Consider the following 19,518-nt stretch of genomic DNA (forward strand, 5'->3'; position numbering starts at 1 on the left):
ATGACAGCGCGGTGCGGGCCACATTGCAAGGCCTGGCGGGACGGATTTGGCCTGCGGGCCTTGTGTTTGACACATGTGAGCTAAGCAGTCTATTTATGGTATTATCAATTCATAGGTGGGGGTGGGCAATTAAGGAAAAGTCTAAAGGAGAGGGACAATGGGGGGAAAAGAAAAGTCGAGGAAGTGATTCAGAGCAGGCAGACTGCAGGCTCCTTAGGACCAGCAGGTGCTTGTACGCTGGCCTGGGATGGCCCCTGGCCTCCTGGACCAATAGCCCTAAATCTGCCCTGTCACGTTCCCTCAGAGCTGTACAGACACTGACTGATTCACCCTCTCAGTGGGAAGATGGTCCAGTAAGATACGATGGTCATTTGCAAGTCAGCCTCTCTAAATACAGATACTCCTGTGTGCACACTTTCGAGAAGTGCAGTGGAGGAAGGATGTGCTAGCAGTTGCAAATGCTGTGGGTCTCAGCAGGATCTCTTGTCCTGTGTTTTGTGTTTCTCTTCCTTTCCAGGCTCCATCTACCTCTCACCTGATGCATTCCTGTGCTCACAGCAGAGCCCAAGCCCAAATATCTCCTCCCCAGGAAATCCAGGGTACAAAACTGTCCCTTCCTTTGAGTATCCAGAGCACTTTGTAAAATAATATTAATGGCACCTATATCTTGAGCACTTGGGGCAGGCATTAGAATAAATATTTTACCTGAATTTACTCCACATAATCCCTTCTACTATTAATTCCATTTGACAGATAGGAAACGGAGGCTTAGAGAAGTGAAAGAGCTTGCTCCATGTCATATGGCAAATAAATAGTAGAGATTCAACCCCAAGCAGCCTCTTAACCTCCAGACTGTATACACATTATTATAGTACCCCACTGTATTATAATCAGCAGTCCACGTGCCTCTTTCCTCTATTACTCGCAATATAAGTGGCCCAGGCCAGGTGTAATGAAGCAAGAATGAGTGTTACAATCAAATTCTGTTGTATAACTCCAGGATATTACTGAGAGAGATTAAGCTTCCTCTCCTATAAAATGGAGAGTTAAATGCCTACCTAATTGGTTTATTGTCAAGATAAAATTAGACATAACTTTTAATGCACTTACCACAGCTCACAGCACATAAAGGCCCATTCAATTAAACAAGTATTAATTGAGGGCTTATGAAACACTAGGCTTTAGGATGGGCACTGAGGCTAAAAACAGTAGGAATTTAATATATTTTGGTTGCTCTCGCTTCTAGAGGGCAGGGACTATGTGCTATTTAACATTGAAATTTTGAAGATCAGTAATGCCCTAGACCAAAGAGGCACTTAAAAAATTGTTAGTGAATGACTGAAAAATGGCTTAAATGGTTTCAGAGATCCTAAATATAAGGGATTATGAATGACTGTGTCAAATTAGTTGGGTGAAATTTATCTACCGTATTTTTTGGACCATAAGATGCTCCGGACCATAAGACGCACCAGTTTTTAGAGAAGGGAAATGAAGAAAAAAAGATTCTGAAACAAATAGTGTCCTAAAATATTTTATGTGCATTAAAACCCAACATCACAGTCATAAACACATGTAATCAACCCTGTAAAGTAAACAGCAGCATTTAGAACCATTTTAGAGCCGGGCAAGCACACAGAGACCACACAGAGCCGGGCAAGTAAAAAAACTTTTTTTTTAAAGTATATGTGTAGGCTATATTTGGACCATAAGACGCAGGGACTTTTTCCCCCCACTTCTGGGGGAAAAAAAGTGCGTCTTATGGTCCGAAAAATACGGTAATTGTAGGTAAAATAACTGAAAATAAAGTGCAAGGATATCCCACCCAGAGTATGTACACATTAAATTCATTTAAACATAGAGTTACTATTAAATAAATCTTAAAATTAAATTCACAGAGACAAATGGAATTCTATAACTTGAACAAGAACTAATAATAATATATCTAATAATATCCAGGAGGTAGAAGAGAAAGAGGGGAGAAAGTTTCAAAAGTATTACCCTTAAAAAATAAAATCGGGGGCGGGGGTGATCAATTTATACTGTTTAAAGAAAAAAGTAGTCATAAAATCACCAATGAAATTAATGATAATAACTCCAACTTCTTAATATTTTATGACACTTTAGCTATAGATTTTTAAAAAGAAATAATATACCTTGAAATGAAGTAGCTATTTGAAGTTTGATTATTCTTTAGTTTCAATCCAGTTTTTTTAAATTGCTTTAAATTTTAATTATTTTTGTTATAAATAACATCTCTATTCAATTTTTAAAGTTTTTAAAATTATAAAAGTATTCCTATCTAAATTTCCATCAATAGATAGATATTTGTCTGAAATGATGTTCACCTAGGATAACAATGAGAATTGTATTACTATTTGAGAGGATTTTTAAAAATTGTCTTTTGTACCTTTCTGCCATATTTTAATTCTTGATAATAAACATAATGCAATTTTAAAAAATATCTGTTCCCTAAAAATAGAGAGAAAGAATATGACAAAATGTATTTGTTTCTTGAATATAGATCATTGTTATTTTCTTCTTTGTACCTTATTTGTAATTTTTACATTTCCAGAAATGATTTCTAAAGGGCTTTACATCAGACTCTACATTTATGATTATGTTTCTTTCCTTTCCTTTAAAATAGAAAGTAACTTTTATACTTATGTTGCCAATGGTGTCTTAAAATGACTTGAGAATCCAATTTGCAAAGCGGAAGAGACTGGATCCTTTTGAATGTTTTTTTTTTTTTTTTATAAATGCAACCCACTCAAGTAAAATAAATAGAGAGATAATAAATGGCTAAACGCATGTTTACATTGTAAAGGTTTTAACATGAAGATGAGATTATGAAAGAGATTATGAAAAGCTTCATGTTGTCAGACTTTGTCTGATGGAATCTTTAAGACCAAATTTCAAACTAAGTGGCTTTCCTTGTCCCTTTGTGTTTAAGGCATCCTTATTGAATGTTGACATCTGCTTGCTGTGGTAAATAACAAACTAAATCAATCCAGTATTATCCTCTAGTTAAGAATAATAATCTACCCGAGACCGGTTTGGCTCAATGGATAGAGCGTCGGCTTGGGGACTGAAGGGTCTCGGGTTCGATTCCGGTCAAGGGCATGTATTACCTTGGTTGCGAGCATATCCCCAGTAGAGGGTGTGCAAGAGGCAGCTGATCGATGACTCTCTCTCATCGATGTTTCTAACTCTCTATCTCTCTCCCTTCCTCTCTGTACAAAATCAATAAAAAAATATTTTTTTAAAAAAGAATAATAATCTAAAATACACAAATGGTTGCATAGTTGTTAAAGGGACTAACTTATTTACACAAGACATTTGGGGAATGGTGGCTAAAGTCTGAGCTTCTTAGGTTTCACGGAAGATGCTGTAGTAACAATTTTCCATTATAAAGGTTTGGGAGGAAATTGGGATTCTGATTTATTTCTTAAAATAACTCAACAAACATATTCAGTTTCATGTAGCCTAGAATTCTAGGTATAATAACTTAATAAATCTATTTAGTTTCATAAAGCCTAGAATTCTAGGTATCATTTTGTATTCCTGGGTTTTCTACGGTTTTGCATGGTTACCATTAGAGAAAGTTGTTGTTGTTTTTAAATTCAGTGAGCCATCTGGATGTAAAATCTTTAATAATCATCAATTTCTCTCTTTAATTTATAGAATATAAAATACATATACTTTTTTTTTTTACTTTCTGTTACTTTTTGGAACTGTCTTCTCTTAATAAAAGTTTGTAGCCTATGGTTCCTTTTCATCTTATAAAGAAAAAGGGTTTTCATAAAACGATATTTGTGAAATGCTTTAATCCTATTGCATTCTGTCAAAATGGGGGTTGATTTTTTTTTTTTTTTTTTTTTTAGCTAGGAGTTAACAATAATCAGAGAAAATATTGGAATTTTAGATTTAAAGAAAGTCTAGAATATATTCATCCTATTCCATCTCCCTCCCAACACAGGATTCTCCTTCATTGTAACCCTCATGAAAGACCACCCAGTCTCATCTTGAACACTTCCATGGCAAAGCATTCTCTACCCACAAGGAAACCTCATGGCATTCCAGACAGCCCTAAATGTAAAAAAAAAAAAATTTTTTTAAAAAGGCCCTTATTCTGAACCAAGTCTGTTTCCATTACCCTGGTGCTTGTTCTTATTTCCATTGTTTCAATGACAGAATCCAACTCCTCTCCTGCCAATAATCCCTTTGAACACCTGAAAGCCAGTCCTGTCTCCTGAGACATCTCATCATGACTAAAGCATCCCAGTCTCCTCAGCAAGCCCTCAAATGGAAGTGTTTCCATCCTCAAAACCCTGCATATCATCTCACTGTTCTCTAGTGTGTCACTGACAAAGCAGTGTCCACAGCTAAAAACAGCTTCACAAAAAATGCCAAAAGTTGTTCCAGGATCACAAATACAATTCTTGCAAGAGTCACTTTAAATCACTAGACAAATAAGTGTTAAATAGTTAGATCCTATCTTACTATCTCATTACCTATCTTGAGTTTCAGCTTCCTTTTCACCATGTTTTTCTGCCTTTGCAATGTTGAAGACATTCTTAAATTACTCTGGGTTGCAAGCAACTGAAACTGATTGTGTCTACCTTAACAAAAAAGAAGTATATCCGATTTCATGAAATTCATGGGCAATTTCATGAAATCGGAGAAAGAGTTGAAAAGCCAACAGCAGGAAGAACAGGAAACAGAGCCTACCAGTGGCCTCCAGCTGGGCCTCCTATGTTGTCTCCCTGAGGCCTTCACTTACTCTGACTTAACTCCAGAGATTCTTGGTCACTTCAGTCCTTCAATCAAAACTCTAACTCCTGGAGATGTCCCTGCTTTAGGTAGCTGGAGCCAGGGATAAGGTGCTGGGTATACGGCACCCATGCAGGTATCTGGGGATCATTTTCAGAAAAAAGGAAAACGGATGTAAACAAGGCAAACAAAATTACTTTACTTCTATAAGAAAGTAATGTCAGATATTTATCTCTTTCTTTTAATTTCTCTTTTGCCAGATCCCCAATGAGGCAGGTGCTTTGAAATTGGTGTTCACTGCATCAGGGGAGGTATGTAAGAAGAGGAAAAAGAGAAAAAGCAGGAGAATATTTCTGGATTTTGTTTTCTAAAATCCTTCATGGATCTCGGGGAATTTCTTAAAGCCGATATAAGGGAATAAGATTTATGAACACAAAGAATCTTTGAGAAACATAGAGCAATGTCTCTCCAGGGCTGTTGGGCAGGGAGAGAAGGAGGCCTATGAATATTGGAGGAGTGGGGAGCCAGGCCCTGCTGCCTGGCAGTGCCTCCAGAAAGTCCACAAGACCCCAGAGCTGTGTGTGGTGCATCTAGGTAGAAGGAACCATTGGAATATCACCAAAAGTTTTCTATGGACCAAGAATGACCTGGACAACTAAGAGTGCCATGTGAGCAGAAATCCTGGGTGCTACAGTGTAACCTGTGTGGTCAGGGGCCTCTGTGACCAAACGGTCCCCTCTCCCAATGCTGCCTGCCCTACAGTGTCAGCCCTGGCCTTGGCACAACTCTGGGGAGTGGTGTGACCCTAAGAAGGACTGCAGATAAGTCTTCTGCCTTCCCAGAAGGAAGATGCCTGAGACAGAAATGAACATGGTTTATAAAAAATAAAATAATATACAATATATAAAATATATAATATATAAAATAAATATATATAATATATAAAATTATATATAAATATATGTATTTTTTTACAAACCATGTCTCTTCCATTCAAAGGTAGCAGTGGAAGAGACAGAAGCAAAATGAGAATTGAGTGGTTCTGCTTACTCTCTCTGAATTTGACCTCATCTTTTTCAAACAGCAGAATCTGTATATCATTCATGATTGTAAAGTTAAAACCCCTCTTTTAGAAAAACTGGCTTAGCAACTTTTGTCAAGTCTCTTCTTATTCATGACTTTACTTTTCCTGATGCTGTTCTCCTGGGTCCATGCCATACCTCTGTATGCGCAGTCTTAGACATAGTCCCCTTCTTCCCTTTCCTGTGCATTTCTTCCTCCTCAGATGCGGTTCGAGAACAAGCTCCCTAAGCAACCCCTTTGGAGTCTTCACCTACTTCTCCCTTTTGCTTTGTCATTTGCCCAACTAGCGACTATAATATTTTGTTTATCTTTTTAAATTTGTATTTGTTTTGAAAGAACACTCAATATGAGCCATACCCTCTTAACAAATTTTAAGTGTGCAATACAGTATTATTAACTATTCATACAGAATTTTGTTTTTCTTAACAAATTTTGCATTAGTTAAGATCCTAAATCTAGTCAACACTGCAGCAATTTGGCAGCTATTGATAAGTTTTCCCAAAAATACCAAGCCCCAAATATTGCATTTGAGTGTTGACTATCCTTCCATTTTTGTAGTTGGCAGGGCTGTTACTTCCTGAAGAGAAGTTGAATGATGTAATGAACAAAGCCTGGGAGTCGGGTGACCTGACCTGGATCTATTCTTGGCTGTGCCACTGCCCATGAGTGACCTTGGGCAAATTACTTTTTATCTCTTCATCTCCATTTCCTCCACTGTACAACTAGATAAATATCTTGTCACCTACCTAGAGAATAATTTGGGCACAAGAATTACGGAATAAGAAATAAGATAATGCTGCTTGAGAAAACAGTAAGTTTATTTTTTTTTCCTATCTACCACAGTTTACCTTATGACATTAGAGTATCTTCAAATAATCATGAAAGTTAGAATTAACCTATATTTTCAGAACTTAAAAGAAATCAGGACCAGCTTATGAGAAATCAAAAAGTGACCTTGACATAAGTCCGGAGTCCCCTATTATGCATGATATGTCCTATTCAGATCATTGAGGAGTTGGTTGGGTAGGAAAGAATGGATTCAAAAGCCCAGCTGGTCTCCTGTAAGTAGAAGATGCTACAGCAGAAACAGACATAAAAGGAGACAGGGACATTGGCAAATGGGGACAGGACAGATGCCAATTCTGTAAATGAATTCTGTTTTTTGCAGACCTGTGGGCTTTTAAAAAATTATGTGCAAAGCTTTCTAAATATGAGCCAGGCTTAGAAAACTTTCTAAAGTGGCTGTCTTTATTTAAAAAGAGAAAGGATAATCATTTTAATACCTAAAAAAAAAAAAATACACCCACTCTTGCTTTGCACTACATCCATAACCAGAATACTAAACTATATTTATGGTTTATTCTGCTTTGAAAGTTTAAAAAAATTGAAAGTTAGGAATATTATCTGTGGCTTACTAGACAGAAGGTGGATTGCAAGCCCAGCAGGTAGAGTAAATGCCACCTGGATCTCATTTATAGCCATACTCTTAAGCAAGCACATTAACTTCTCTGAGCTCTGATTTGTTCATCTATACCAGAGGTATAGTACCATTTACATACTGCACAGAGGTACCTACTGACAGATTAGGAAACCCAGGGAATGTGCTTAAAGCTCCTGTTTTAAGCACAGGATGAACACAGAGGGAACATACCACTCATACTCACTGCTTGCCCTTGGAATAGACTCAAAGGGCATTGTTTTCAGAATATAACATCAAGTTATATGGACTCCATAGTGTAGAGATGAGAAGTCGGCCTTATTAGTACTGACAGAGCCAAGACCATAGAGCTTTCAGTAAGTGAACAGATCAAAGCAGCAATGCACCCTTTGGAAATGGGGACAAAGATTTTAGTTACTGCCTTCTGGGGACCAAACACATTTAACATAATATCCACCCTGTTGAAATTCTCAGAGGGTAAAGATCATTAGATGCTGAGATAGCAACTGTCATTCCAAAATACTTTCCCCATCCTTGCTCAGCAATCTTTACAACATCAAAGAACAGACAAGCTGTTCTGTAATACTTAGAGAAGCTGAGACACTGGGAAGAGCTCTTGGGGAGCATGGGAAAGTGCCATTATCTTCTATGTGCTAGTTATTCAGATGGCTTTCTAGCATACATATTTCAGAGAATTTCATTGGAACTTCACTTGTGCAAATATCAAGGTTTTGGAAACAGTGATTTCCCAAAATTACCATGGAGAGTGGATCACTGGGATTAGCTTTTCCTAATAAGTAGGTTCTCAGCCCTCTCACAGAAATAAATCATTGGAGAAAGCATCTGAGCCTGGGTAAGTGTGGACAGATACTCATGTGGGCAAAAAACAGGGCAAGCATAGCTAACGAGCACCCACACACTGCTCTGTTAGATGATTTTTAAGTATTCGTCTGCAGGCCATCTCATGTTTTCTGGGCTGCTTTCACATGTTCTCTGTGCTGCTTTTCACTAGAGTGCTTCTACTGGGATATTAGTGCCAGTGCCTTCAGAGTAGCAACAAGATGTTATTTCCTGCCCCACTTTAAAGTCTTATCTATCTTCCCCAATCAACTTTCTGGCTGCATTTGCTACGTGTCCATATCCTAATGGCCAATATGAAGATTAAAAAGTCCTGCTACCCTGCATTCCTGTTGTTGTACGGGCCACTCCAAAAGTTCATCTGAACATGCTTTCACCAGAGACAGACTATTGCCATGGACTCTTCTCACTCGATCTCTAAGGGTGCTTGGAGGCATCTAGAAATGTTTACTGACTGTGCTCTAGTCTAAAAAACTGGAAATACAGTGTTTTAACCATTTGCCTTTGTTTCTGTAAACATCTCCCCTCTATTAATTGCCTGATTGCTCACACTATTGTTAGAAAAGAAACAGGCCCCAAATGAAGTCACTTGTGCGAAGTGATGTCACCAAATCAAGACTGAATGCCTAACCTAACTACAGTGTAAGTCTCTCCTAATAATATAATCTTAACCAGTCAGTATGGAATGACCTGGTCAGCACTAGTGAGGTAATCTCCCTGATAGACTCCTGCCTCCCCCGCAAAAGGAAGGTGACCTTGCCTGAGAAAATTTACTAGAATAACTTCCTTGACCTGCCTTCATCTGCCTATAAAATTCTTTCTTTTGTACAGCTCCTCAGAGGTCTTTCTATTTGTTAGATGAGAAGCTACCAAATTAATGAATCATTGGATAAAGCTAGTTAGACCTCCAGATTTATTAAGTTGAATTTAGTTATTATAATTTTTTTTTTACACACTATAGCGTTCTAACTTAGGTGCACACCTGACTCCTTCCTATATCACTCTTCCCGGAAATGAGATACACTTGTTTAACTGGACTAACTTAGTTCCAGGACTGACAGACTGGTTCATCAAGATGGGCAATGCATTTAAATTTGTCATTTTTTGCTTTTTCACTCTTATTCCAATCTGTTTGTTTTCTCTCTTCCTTTGCAGATTTCTTATTTTGCAAATCCTAACTCCAATCTCTCTATTGCTATCAGCTTGGCTTTTGATACATGAAACTTCCTAAGGGGAAAAATGAAGTTTCAAAGAGCAGAATGCACAGTATGAAAACACACTACCCCAAAATATGCCTCTTGGTATATAGATTATTCTGTGTTAAAGGCCATTGAGAACCAACAGATGTAGGAAAAGTTCTAAAAACAGTGCACAAGTTTTCCTTTTGTAAAGGAAACATATATATATATATATATATATATATATATATATATATATATATATATATAAAGATATTTCCATTCATAAAAAAATATTTCCTCCCATGCCAGATAGAGGAAAACTCTTAATAACACTTATGAATGAAGAAGAAACTGACTTAAATCTCTATAACAAACCTTACTAAACAACCCTTGTTTATTGTTCTTTTCTGGTTACATTCCCATAACTTGCTTCTCTACCCAGAAGCTCCAAACTCTTTTTCCTTTGGCTTAAGTTGGTATTTAAGCCCAAGTTCTCTCCCACCCCTTGGAGTTACTCTTGCCCGGGTACTCTCGTATATAAGTGCGATACACATGATAATAAACTTCTCTTTGTTTTTCTCTCATTATAAAAATAAAGTCCTACTTGCCTCCAAAATATTCCCTCCAATAGTCTGTGACTCAGAAGACCAAGGTAAGAAAATATTTAATTTGAAATATATTGGTCTTTAATAATGATCTATGATTCTTTAGAAAAGAGAAACAGTTATAGCCTTAATTAGATGGGACACAGTACAGGTTAGTTTTTATTAAGGTCAGGAAACAGATGAATTGGTTTAAAAAAGCAAGAATAAAAACTGGCTAGCAGTCCAATTCCTGCAGAGGTGAATGAAGAGATCTTAATAACTTTAATAAAGAGGTTTGGTGAGGTGGCCCAAAGGGAAGATCAACTCTTTTCCCTCCACTAGTTTCATACATATATACTATAGCATGATATATCCAAAGCCTAAAGGAATACAAAAATACAGATTACTCAGGGGCATGCTTTACATCTAGTCAGAGAATTTGAGAAACCCAGGTGGGATGGAATGGTCCATTTCCAAGATCTTGCCTTTTACATGTTGATAAGCTAAAGAGGTTCATAGCCTTTTCCAACTTCCTACTTTTATAATCATCATATTACAGGCACACAGATGACTGCTTTGTCAGCTCTCCTACACAGACACTAAACACAGGGATGCTTCAATTCCCTCACAAGGCCAGCCTGTTGGTGCAAGCTCATATTTGCCTCCTGGAGGATACAATTTACATGGTTTAGCATCTCTACAAGATCAAGCAAATTAGATTAATGCCTGTAACTCTGTCAGCATACAGGCTGAGGCCTGCTGAAAACAAAGCTGATTTTTAAGACAGAGATTGTGTGCATCCAAAAATAATAACTCCTGTGAAAACTAAGGCCCAACAAGAGATTTTGAGTAACCCCCAAACATGATCTGCCAACAGTGGGATCTCTGAATATTATCAAATATCTGTGATGAATTTTTATAATTATACAAGTAAATTTTTAATAAGAAAAACAAAGGCAAGATCATCTAGAACACCTTTGCCTGGAGTGACATGCACAAGTCCAAAGCTTGAACAAAACTGGACTCTGAGGAGACAAGTGTTTCTGAATCCTGTCAAGGTTGCTTACCATCATCACATCCAAATCCAATATGTTCCCATTCCTCCCATTCCCCTTTCTTCAGGTCTACCAATTTTAGTCCTAGAAAAGGAGGAAGGCCAGAATATGAGATCCGCCCTCAGACAATGATAGTACTCATAGGACCCCATTCCCTGGCTAGAAGAGAGTTAATCCTGTAACCAGGACTGATCACAGTTCTTTCCTGAGATTTACTTTGGAGCCAGAGAAGGGAGCTATCCTTAGGTTACAGAGCTAGATGGATGTGAATCTAGAGTTCATGAAGGCACTGAGAGGACAAGGTCTGTGATAGAAGAGAATAAAGCCAAGGCAGAGAAAGAAAAGCCGACATAAAAGACAGAACTGAAAGAGATAGAAACAAAGAGACCGAACATCGCCAACCAACCACAAAAGCATCTGAATATCAGGACTCGCTGAGGGTAGACCAACTTCCTCACCAAGACATTGTAGCTTGCTAAATGACTCAGTTATGTTAGTCCAAAATGCTCATTTTTGCTTAGAGTTCTTTCTGCTGTCTAGCTAATACAATAGGCAATACACTAAATTTCAAAGTATCCAAAAAGCAGATAAGACTTTTAACCCCTCTTTCTAAATGAGAAAATGTATGCATATAGATATGTGGTAATCACTTGCTGTTTTCTGCACGGGCAAAGACAAATATATTATTCTTCAAGAAGAAAAATATTCTTAGACACAAGTTCTTCCATGCTGGCAAATTAGAGTTTCTTCAATTCCCAGGGACATTAGAAGATAAGCAGTTTTGTTTCTCCTGGGCAGAAGCCAATGCATTCACTAGTGTGTAAAAAAGCACAATTTACCAAGTCAGTGCACTGAAGAGCCAAGGAGAAAGGAGCAGCCTAGGACAGGCCCAGAGGTCCAGAAACCTTCTCAAGAGCTGCATCTTCAATGCATCTTTAGAGAGCATGCTAAGCATTTGTGCAAGCTGATGAGAGAAATGTCCATCCAAATCCAACACATGTGGCTTTAATGGTGCCACCCCTCTGAGACCTGATGACTGCCACCCCCATTAGCATCAGCTTTAATAACTAAAAAGGGGTAAAGACAATGGGAAAAATACACATTTCAGGGCTAGAATACTGGCCTTTATTATCATTGTTGGCAAGTATTATTAATATTAATAATAGTTACCATTCATTTCCCACTTACTATGTGCCAAGAACTACTCAGCATTCTAATTATATTATCTCATTACAGTTTCCACTATGAGGCAGATAATATCATGATTTTACAAACCAGAAACTAAAGTTTAAGAGAGTAAGTGACTTGACAAAATCACTCAGCTAGTAAGTGGTTAGTCCAGGATTTGAACCCATGAGACAGGTTTATGAGTTTGGCCTTATGATATACTGTCTCCCAACTGTTATCTATTGCTTCTCTCCAGTGGAGCCACTGTTTCTTAGTTCCTAGAGTATATCTAAAGGCATTTTATTCATGGGATATAAACACAGTTGAGAAAAAAAGAGGCTAGAGATTAGATATCTCTGACCAAGAGACCAAGAAGACCTGGGACTTTTTTTTGAGAGAGAGAAGTGAGCGTGCTTGTGTGTGTGTGTGTGTGTGTGTGTGTGTGTGTGTGAGAGAGAGAGAGAGAGAGAGAGAGAGAGAGAGAGAGAGAGAGAGAGAGACAGAGACAGAGACAGACATTGGTTTGTTGTTATGCACTCTTGGTTGCTTTTTGTATGTGCCCTGAGGATCCAACCTGCAACCTTGCATTTCGGGGCAATGCTTTAACCAACTAAGCTACCCAGCCAGGGTCAAAGACCTGGGACTTTTATAACATTTTTCGTGTGTCAGCAAGGCTCCAAACAATTGAGCCATACCAGCCAGGGCTTTTATAACATGTTCAAAGCAATATCTTCCACAATGACAATCTGGTGTACAACTCTCAGCTTTACTGTTTTCCCTCCTGGAAAAAGGTAGGTCTAAGATCCAAATGATCTTGTAATAAGTCCTAAGAAGAGCTGAAAACAGTTATTGAATCCAAATGGTCTGCCCATAAGATGCTACCTGCTGTAGGTAACACAACATAAATTCTCTCTCCCAAGAACTTAAACCCTCCTAGGTGGCAGGTAACACTTATCTTGTATACAAACATGGATCATGCTTTCATGCAACTGAACCGCTGTGGATGAAAGTCAGATGCTAAGCTACTTGATCTGGTCCTCCTAAGGGCCTGGGTCTGGACATTTACCTCTCCAAGACGGAAGCACCCATATTGCACAGGTCTGCAGCATAGGCCTGGGCCTCTGCATTCAGCCCTTCAGGAATGTGTGAGTGCCAGTGTCAAACTCCCCAAAGGCAGCAAGCAGCAAGGTGGATGATTAAAACCAAGGGTGCTTTTATTTCTTTCTTTCTTTCTTCTTGTGGCAATCTCAACTGGGAATGGAGATACAAAACTCCCCCAATTTTCACTCTGCTGCCAGCTACTTGTCCTTTAGTTAAATGAGGACTTGGCTCTGGCCTCAGAGGGCAAGCGCATTACTTGTTATTTGAGGGATCAGCACTTACATGCCTGAACAGATTCTGACCCTGCAGAACTTGAGGAGCTCTGATGACGAAGAGAAAGTATGACGGTGGAGGTGATGATGATGGTAATGAGGATGATGATGAAGGAAGAAAATGGTGATGATGAATGTCACCTATAAATATAAGCACAAAGCAGCAACAGATACCTTTCTATACATTGCCAGTCATCATCATGAAGCAGCTTCCGTCCCCAAACCAAACCCACTGAGGTGCTTGCTCCCCCTCTGAACTAAACACATCCAGCTTCAAAATAGAGCGCTGCATCCCTCCCTCCCCCGCCGGCCCTTCTCCCCATCCACCTTCCCGAGCCAAGCTGGGAATGAGGCTGCAGTGGCGAGTCAAGAGGGCTGGGACCTGAGAGTGAATGACAGTTTTGTAGTGAAGAGCATCGGGGTCACCCTGGGGTCCCCACCAACGCACTTCAAAACCGCTCTGCTGGGGAGCTGAAGGAACGGACATAGAAGGGTCAAAACAGATTTGGTGCCTACTTGCGAGAGCCCTGAAGCCCCGGGAGGCGGAGCAGGCAGCCTTCGGTCTGAGGTGGGGGGAGAAAAAAAGGAGGGGCAGACCGCCAGCAAGGCACCCAAGTCTCTCTCTTACCTGAGCAGGTGCAGCAGCCCCAGGCGAGGCAGCGAGGATGCTGCACCGGAGTCCGGAGCCAGAAGCTACAGCGGCCGCTGCACCGGCCTCCGCGGAGGCCCCGCCCTGTCCCCGCCCCCTGCCCCGAGGTCCCGCCTCCCTAGCACGCGCCGGCCCGATAAGCTGTTTGTGGGAGGTGAGCTGGGGACTGATCGGCAGGGCTGCCGACCAATGGCAACGTGCAGCGGCGCCCGGGGTGGGCGGACAGCAATTGGGGCGGGTGGCGACGGCGCCCATTCAGGAGCCCAGAGCGCCCTGAGGTTAGGGGGCAAAGCGAGTTCAGGCTGCTGGGTTGCAGGCTTAGGTCAGAGGTGACAGCCCTGCACCTAGCCAATCTCCTGAGTCCTGGAAGCGGGGAGAAGGCAGGTCCATGACTCCCTGATTCTCCAGGTGTCCACGCCTCCAGGACCCAGCGTGCCTGTGCAGCTCCAGGAGTCAAGTCAACGCCCCTGCCCCTCTACCCACAAGCTGGCCATTCTCGGGTTATAAGCCCTCAAGCAAGCCAAAGAGGAAAACTCAAGAAATAGAATCCACACGTAATCCCAAATTCATGTTAGTCTTCCTCACACCCCCAATTCCACCTCCAAATAACTGTCAGCAGGTAAATTATCTTGACTATTTAGAGTTAAGAGCTAAATGGGTTTGGAAGAAATGATGAGCCAGGGTTTTGGATATCTGGGAAAGAAAGACTGAGTCCCCGTGTCAAGATGCCTGGGCATCACAGCGGGGGCTACTGCTTGCTGGAAAACCACGGAGTTCTATAATAGATCAGGTTGCCCCTGTTTATGTGCTGGTGAATCAGTATGACCCAAGGTAAACTTTTGTCCCCCAAAGGTCAAACCATTCCTGAAATGAACAAACTAGGTATCTTCAAATGTTTCATAAGAGGATTTTAGGCCCTAATGGCATTGTGATTTGGACTGTGATTTGGATGGCGTTCCTTCCTGTTTCAAGTAGGTAGGCAAGAAAGAGCATTGCTTTTAATCTGCTTTTGGATAAATGCAAAGTTTATCATTCATCTGGTATGAAAGAAGAGACTATCCTGAACAGATTCTGTTTTCAAATAAGTGAGAAACACTTTGGTAACTTATTTTAAAGCGATTTTTCTCCCTCAAAATGTAATTTTCCCCCTGTCCGGTGTGGCTCCACTGTTTGGAACCTCAGCCAATACATCAAAAGGTAAAGGGTTTGATTCCTGAGGGGACACTTGCCTGAGGCAACCCACTGATGTTTCTCTCTCTCCCTCCTTCTTTTAAAAATCTATTAAAACACACACACACACACACACACACACACACGAACTTTTTAATTTTTTTTTCTAGAAATAATAGCTTATGGGAATTCTGATTTATTCTTACCCACAATATTAACCAAACAGGCTTTTTATCTATACTTATCTCCTCCAATCCATACATCTACTACGTGTAAAATTTATCTTATAGATAAGAAAACTGAAGGCTCAGAGAGATCAGTCAAGTAATTGTTCCAGGGTCACATAATTAGGAGTTGAGTTGATACTAGGTTAACAGTTCTGTTTAAAACTTATCATTATGAATTAGAAGCAGCACTAACACAACTCATTTATTTGAACTTTTGTTTGGGGTTTTATTTTTATTGTTGTTATTATTTGACAAACAATGTTAGAGGGACCCAATTCCCACACTACTGACTTCTCAAAACTGCAGCTTCAGAAGCACTTCCAGGAGGGAAGCAGCACCTCTGACCTATGTTAAGAACAATTGCAAGTCAGTTTGTTCATAGATGGGAGGTGGGATTTGATATTGATGGGAAGGAGGCACATTTTTTCCAGGGCTTGAGTCTAACTGGATTTTCATTGAAGTAGGAATCTTTGAAAGTAAACCAACAAAATATCATGGCCATAAGAGTTTAGTCCTAGGAATAAAAAAGAGAATATAACCCAAAATCTTATTCTAGCATTGTACCAAAGCTTTCTGAAGAGATTCATAAATCCTATTGTGACCTTTAATTAAACTTGGAAATAAGGTACTTGTTCTAAAATTGAGAGAGAGGAGTGTGTAGGAGGTGGTTCAAAAAGAAAGAAAAAGAAAAATATTCCCCAAAGAGTCTATTATAAAGACAAAATATAAATAAAATAAAGTTATAGCTCAATACAAAAATATACACTAATTAAGAGTTAGTGATTTGGACATTTAGGGTTGTATATGCTCCTCATTTAATAAACAGTTACTAAATGCCTAATACTAGATGTTAGATGATGTACTAGACTCTGGGGATAATTAATTTCAAAAGATTAAACCATCCTTTTCCTGCAAAAAATAAAGAGAAACATAAGCCAGGCTCTAGATTCAAATGGCTTCTAACATATACCTAAAGCTCCTCAGTCCTATGGTTGTATACTTCTACAGTCAATGAAAGCCACAGATGTCATAATTTAACCACTAAGTGCTTCCTTTCAGAGAATGAGATAAGTTTTCCTATTAATGTTCCAGCTTACAAGCCACTTCCTCCTGAAACCATCCCTCATTCCCTGTCAGAATTGATTTCCAACTCTGTGCTTCTGTAGTGTGTTGTTTGTACTTCTCTTCCACCCTTACCCTCCATAAAGGGCAGCAGATGTACATGTTTCTGCCTCTGGATTAAAAACAACTCATGGGAGAGAATTGGTTGCTCTTTACCCTTTGACCTCCAAAATGCCTTGCATATAATAAGTGATCTGCTTTGTTCAATTGAATCTCTGTTCTTCCTGGGGTGGGCAACATCAGTGTGTGACCTAGAAAATCAGAAGAGGGTCAAAAAAGAAGCAGAGAAACCAGACACACAGAAAACACAAACATTTTGGTGGTTCCATTTGGAAGAACTCCAGTCCAATGGGGATAAAGAGATGGGATGTGGCATGTTACATCATCTTTTCCTCAGGGCCCCGCATTCCCATGATATGGTCAGTCAGGAGCAAGGATTTCCTTTTACCCAAGAGCTGATTTCAGGGAGCAGGCATCTGTGGAACCCACGTGTGGATGTCAAGGAGGAGGACAGCTGCAATGAAAATGGGGACTAGACACTGCAAGTGAATTCTGGGAGATGTGAAGAGAACACAGACAGGAAGAGCACCCCAGCAATCACGCCCTGGGGAATGGCCTTTGTCCTCCCACAGAGAAAGACTGTATTCTGACAGGATATAACAGCATAACAAATAACTCTAGAAAGGGCCCATCATTTCATTATACTCACTAGTTACATGGCCTAAATCACCTCAACCAATCTGGACCTCACCGCCCTCATCTGTCACAGATTGGGGATGAGGAAGTTATTCCAGAATACCTACCATGCAACCCCCAATGTTGATGTTCTCTGTCCTGACTGAGGTAAATTTATACATGCAGCTTTCTCCAAGATAGATTTTGTTAGATTTATTTCAACTACAAGACAAAGGGAAGAGAAAGGCTATCCATGGGAGACATTAAACATGAAACCAATGATCACATCCCTGTGAAATGTAGGACACTGGGAGCAAACCTAATCTCCAAGATGTTTCCACCTCATTTGCCCTCAGCTGTGTAATCAGCTTTTCCTTCCCTCACCGGATAAGTGCAACTTGCCTGCTGCCACATTCATCCTAATATAGATGCTGTCCTGTTGATCAATAGCTACTCATCACCCACACACTTCCTGAAAATACTCAATGGCATCAGAATGTCAATCTCTGCAGCACATCTAGGGATCTAACTCAGGTAAACAAGGCTTTGTGCTGTGACAGTGTCACTTACCGTGGGTTCATAGTCTGAGAAAAGATAAGCCGGTCTGTGGAAAAGCCAGGACTTACATAACAGTTGAAAATACTTCCTGAAACCACCAGAATGGTACCACTTCATATTGAGTGGGCTCAATCTCTTCTGATGTATATTATTTATTTCCCAACTAATTTTGAAGAGGATTTGAAATGATAAATTCTCCTTGTAATGTTTCAATATGTAGGTGAACATTGTAGAGGATGGTAAAATGTTTGCAGACTGACAAGATTTTTTTTTTTTAGCTCGCCTACAGAAATATTAAAAATAACTTAAATGCCACCTGAAGCACCATATGGAGAAATTACTCTCACTTAGCTGCAACCATAATTGCATTTATGCAGTCCGTTTGTAGGAATATAGCAAGAACTTGGATCTTAAGCTGAAACCATTAATTCACTCACATAAATTCCCTGAAAAAGTTGAGATTTGACTCAACAGAAGCCATAATGATTATAGTTCTCTTGATGATGGGGGAGTAGAGTGGGATGATGTGTGAGGGTTTCATGCCCAGAAATATATCCTCAGACACTACAGCAGGGCTGACAGTCGGTGAAATCACACTGGCTCTTCATTAGCTGGCTCACAGGCGTGGTATGCAGCTTTGTCAAAGCCATGGAAGCCACCAGGATGCACCCTGGAGGGCAGGAGAGAGAGAACAGCAGGATTCCACGTCACCTGCTTTGTGGCAAATCAGCTAAGGTGATGGGCAGGAAAGAATAACCCCACTTGGGGAAGAACTTCAGACAATGCAGCTTAGTCATATGCCAGTTCGTAAACTAGCCCAGAACAGAAGCAGCCAGGGGGATCAGTGCCAAAGACAGAAGGATCTGCAGAGGACAGCTGCAACCTCACAGGGAAGAGAAGGCTTTTCTTTGAATTTTATTTTTATTATGAAAGTATCACATGATCATTGTAATTTGAAAAAATACAAGAAAGCAAAAAGGAAATAAAAACTGATTGTAATCTCACCATTCATTTACCTAACAGTATTTCTTGAGCACCTTGTAAATACCAGGACCTTGTCCTGGCACTAGAGATGGCAAGGTGAACAAAAACCTGCTCCTCTTGAGTGTACAGTGCAGGAAGAGAGACAGTGAATAATATAATCATACAAAGAAGAATGTCAGTACTTGCTAGGCTAAGTACCACAAGGAAAGGAATGCATTCCCTAAAAATGAAAGATAAGGGAACCTGTTCTCCTTAAGAGATAAGGGGACATGGAGTAGTGGTCTGAGGAGGCTTCCTGAGATGACTTCAACTGAGATCTGAGAGATGATCATGAATTTATTAGTCAAAAGAGAGATAAATAACCATCCAGGCAGAATAACTAATCTATGCTCCCTGACAGGAGGGACCATAAGGTGTATTGGAGAACCGAGAGAAGCCAGTGTTTATAGACTCAGAGCTCAAAGGAGAGGCTGAAACATGAGTCTGGAGAGGTCGGCAGGACCAGATTACACAAGGCATTGTTGACCATATGAAGCCTTAAAATATTTTACTTATGTATATATACGTACATATGTGGGTATATATGTCTACTTTAACCATTACTGTCAAACTGCCAAATTTCTT

The sequence above is a fragment of the Pipistrellus kuhlii genome, unplaced genomic scaffold, assembly GCF_014108245.1.
Source record: "Pipistrellus kuhlii isolate mPipKuh1 unplaced genomic scaffold, mPipKuh1.p scaffold_m20_p_1, whole genome shotgun sequence".
NCBI lineage: Eukaryota > Metazoa > Chordata > Mammalia > Chiroptera > Vespertilionidae > Pipistrellus > Pipistrellus kuhlii.